The sequence below is a fragment of the Fukomys damarensis genome, unplaced genomic scaffold (assembly GCF_012274545.1).
Source record: "Fukomys damarensis isolate Sample0158 unplaced genomic scaffold, DMR_v1.0_HiC HiC_scaffold_16, whole genome shotgun sequence".
Taxonomy (NCBI): Eukaryota; Metazoa; Chordata; class Mammalia; order Rodentia; family Bathyergidae; genus Fukomys; species Fukomys damarensis.
Window position 1 is genome coordinate 4,900,202 of NW_022900928.1, and position 4,408 is coordinate 4,904,609.

Genomic DNA, 4,408 nt, shown 5'->3' on the forward strand with positions numbered 1-4,408 from the left:
GGCTTCACGTGAAAGTGCTGGGACCACACGTGCAAAATGATGGCCGGTGCTCTTCTACCAACGAAGGAAGAGAATGCTCTCCAGGCTCACCGGACAGGGAAAAGTAACTTGGAGAAAGAGCTCTGTGTATTGCAACTACTTTCATTTTTTGCTAAATTGACTTTTTTTCTTCAGAGAAAAACAGTGCCATTTTGAAATGAGGTGGTGGCAGAGCTGTGATGCTGTACGGAAGCAGAACCTTCGAGGCTGGGGACGTGGGCAGGGCTCACCATATGCTGTGAGTTCGGGGCTCCTAGAGGGCTCATCGGGTGCTGGGAAATGTCCTCCATGAAGGCAGAGCACTTCTGCCCCACCCGGCCAGCACTGGTTTCCAGCCCTCCGTCCCGGCGTCCACCCCTCCTTTCTCAAGCAGTGGCACTGTGCCAGTGGGAGCGCTGCTCAGTGAAGGCCTTTCGCAAAGCCGCAGCCACTCTTTTGGTCTCCACTCCCTGCCAGAACCCTTTGACTCTTGTTTCCATAAGGCTCCCTTGTCACATCCGATTACTTCCACTAGTCTGGGAATGCTATCGCTTCGGTGAGGCACCATCTTTTCTCTCCTTACAGAAGAAAGCAGACCTAGTTTCTTTAACCTTTCGGCAGAAGCAAATTCCCCAAATCCCTCTGTCATTCTAGTTGCCTTCTGCTATGCCTTCTCTAGTTCCAAAATATCCTATTTATAGCAAGAAACCCGGAATGAGCTCAGGACTCATAATATGACCTAACCAATCCTCCTTACATGACTGGAATAATTTTCTCTGACTTCTCTTGCTTTCTGCAGTGTGCTCAGTGAAACCCCAGCTGACTCTCTTTTCTCTTATTCTGATACATCCAAAGGGTCAAAGATTCAAACTATGGTTGAGTTGTTGATAAGAGCTTGATGTTCACTGTGCTCTAGAATTAATAGGCTCAGGAGCGGGCCAGAGAGTTTGGTTTGTGTAACATCAGGATTAAAAGAAAAAGTCTTTTCCCTGAATTTTTCCATTACGTAGTATTCACTTCAGTTACTAAAGAGGTTAGTGAGTTGTCCGTGGAACCATAAAGCATGCGAAAGCACAGCCTGTTGTGCTAAGCTGTGCAGCTGCACCGCTGCTCCTTCGCCTGGGAATTTGTTGAGAATGCCAGCTCTTGGTTCCTACCCCAGACTTGGCATCTACTTTTTAACAAGCGACCTAGAGGTTCATGCGTGCCCTGAGGCACAAGAGCAGTTTGGTGCCCATGAGCTGCCCGCAGGATGTTCCAGGCAGATCTGGAACCACACACACACCTCACTGCACCCATCACAACACAGGGTGTCTAGCAGCTCGCTAGTGCTCACTGCCTTTCCATGGCTCTGAAGTGTCCTGCCTACTGTCCATGCTGACAATGTCACTTCTCCCTTTCTTGCCACTCCTACTTCCTCTCATTCATCTTTGGTCTGTAAGGTGGTTGAGAAAGAGGCATTCAGGTCTTTCTTAGTGTCCCACGTGGTCTTCCTTCACCTTGCTATAGGGCTGTCTGGTTTTCTGGAATTGGGTTAGGCCATGACCAGATCTTCTGGCTCATGCTTGGTTGTCAAGCTCAGGAATGCACAGAGCTTCTAGCAAATTAAACTGTGTTTGCCAAGGTTCTCTCATTCTTGCTTCTTTTGGATGAGTGGATTGTTTCCTTTTTAAATAAACTAGGTTTGGTGGATGGAAGATTTCTTGAGGTCTTTTTAAATATGAGCTCAACACCAGGTTCTTGGCAATCATTGCCTATTCTTATTTTCAGAAAGCTTTCCAAATTGTGCATCGTGATTCTTTGCCTCTCCTCCCATTGCATGCGGAGAATGATCAGAGATCAGGAAGTGACTAAGAGAGCCTGTCTTTCTTCTACCTGGGCAGAATCACTTCTTGTACCACAGACAAAAACTTTCTCTTACCTGCTTTTGAGGCTCCAAGACAGCAGTACTGCCCCTCCACTCAAGCCATTTCTGTGCTGATTGTAACAAGTGATCCTGAGGTGATGACCAGGGGTAAGGGAAGGCTGAGGGAGGGCCAGGGCACAGTTAATGTCTTGGCACTAATTATCCAAGCACTCATCTCTGAGATGCTGGGATGCCTCACAGAATTATTAATGTCCGGGTCACTAGCTCTCATCAAAATGCCTGCCACAGAGTAAGTACTGAAGAGGAAGAAGAGGAGGTGGGAAGAGAGAAGGAAGAAAACTGATCAAACACAAGGTGGGATGGAGACATTGGCAATTAGCTACAACTGAATAAGAACAGGCAGAGGGAGCACAGGAGTATTAACTCACCCAAGTCTGCCTTGGTACAGCCGCAGGATCTCCCAAACCATCCTGTAAGAAGTGATGTATGAAATTCCTCATGAGAAACCAAGAGAGTAGGCTTTGACTCAAGAGAAATGCCAAGTGCTTCTTAAGTCTTTAAGAAAAGGAGTTCTCTTTCATTTCTGAGTTTCTAGACTCTGTTTTATTACCCCTCTCCCACTGATTCTGAGAAGCTTTGCACCTCTATGCTCCCGTGTCTTCTGTTCTTGATGAGTCCTTTTTCCTAGGTTTTGGGACCCATCTTCATAACAGTACAGGCAAAGCATAAGCTTTATGACTGTGGCTTTGTTAAAAAGCCACGTGCAAACATCACACAAAGCCAAAATCCTTGTTTCTAGGTTGTATTAATACACCTTGCCTTAAGTTTGGCTACACAGTTAGGCAGTGCTCTATAAGGCACAAGATTTGTTTACCATCCGATTGGAATGTTCTTGGTATTACTGAAAATGAACAGGATCAGACAAACCTAGAGAAACATGACATTCACATCACAGTTGTGAGAGCTGCACAGAAGAATTGGTGTGAACTCAACAGTAAGTATTCCCGAAACTGAACCTGTAGCAGGTACGCTGCTTGGCACCTCTTTTAACAAACGAAATGACTGCAACCTCTGCTTGTTTTAGGACTGCATTTTTGTGGACGGAAAAGAAAGGAGATATATTAAGTGAGTGGGTGGAGATAAAAGCTGGTAATGTATGATGAGAAGAGATGTCTCCTTCTGATCACTGAGAATTCAAGTGGAGAAGAGAACACAGGAGAAAGAGAACACACCTGTGCTCTAGGTGCCACCTTTTCTTTCTTCTCTCAACTCACTGTTGCAAATCTCACCATAGAACAGCTCTCATCCCTCTTCTTGGTGTGTAAGTTGTAAATCTGAGTAATGCCTTTAAGAAAGAAAGGTTTCTTAAATATGAAATATTTCCACAATTCCAAAAGTGTCCCCAGAGGAACAGCTCCCACACAATCAGGTACTACTTAAATAACACCCACCTAATTGGACGTTAGCATCCTGAATCCTCAGCCACTAAGCCACCCATCAGGGCATCCCCCTAAAATACATGGTACTGGATCCAGAAGAAAGATCTGAGAGCAGCCCATTGCCCACCGACAGACCACAAACTGCTGACAAAGTCAGGTAAATACATCGCAGGGGTGACAAGGGAATGTGTATGCTCATGACCTGATAGTCTCCCTGTGTCCACTCAAGACTTCAGTCTGCACTAGACCTGCCGAATTTGTCCCTAGGCAGGGAACTTACTAATAGCACTATGCATTCCATTCTCGGGAAACCAGGTTTCTCCACAGAGCCTGTACCCCAAGACCTCTGAGGAAGGCAGTCCCAGTCTTAGGGCAGCATCTGCTGGCTAACTCATGGATGGACAAAAGTGGCTGCTTGTGGACAATAGGAGCAGTCCTTGTCAAGGAAGGAAACTGTTGCCGTGGTGACTCTGTGCGTCTGTCCTTCTTTTATGATGACCCCCTCAGACCTTCAGAAGCCCAGCAAGTCTAGAACTGTCCCTGATGAGGTCCTGGGGGCATGTGCGTCTATGGACCTTGGCTGGAGCCAAGGGTATGCCAGATTGGCTTTGCAAGCATATCTTCAGAGGTATGCGTAAACCGCGCCTTGGACTTCCGGCCAATATTCATAATCCAGTACCAATGGCGACCCCATGGAGCAGAGGTTCAAAGGCAGAATCAGGAAGTAAAGCTAAAAAGCCCCTGTCTATGGCAGGAGGGGGAGGGGATCAGGATCTTGAAGCAGCCGCTGAATGCTAATGCCGAGCTTCTTAGGCATCCTTTCACTTCCGGCTCGGGTACATCAGGAAGCAGGAACGACAGACAGTCTCACCGGGCAAGTGTGCACCTGTGCCTGGAATAAAGAAACTGGAAGCTGGGGGGCCTGGCGGGACTGGAGCTCAAAGCTCCCCACCTTCAGCCTCAACAGGGCAGTCAACAGCGCCGCACCAGGGCCCGTGGTGCCTCCGTGGCCTCCCGCCTCCACAGGAGGAGGCGTGTGGGGACTCCCAGCCTCACCCACCTCATCCGGCCTGGCTCCGCCCGC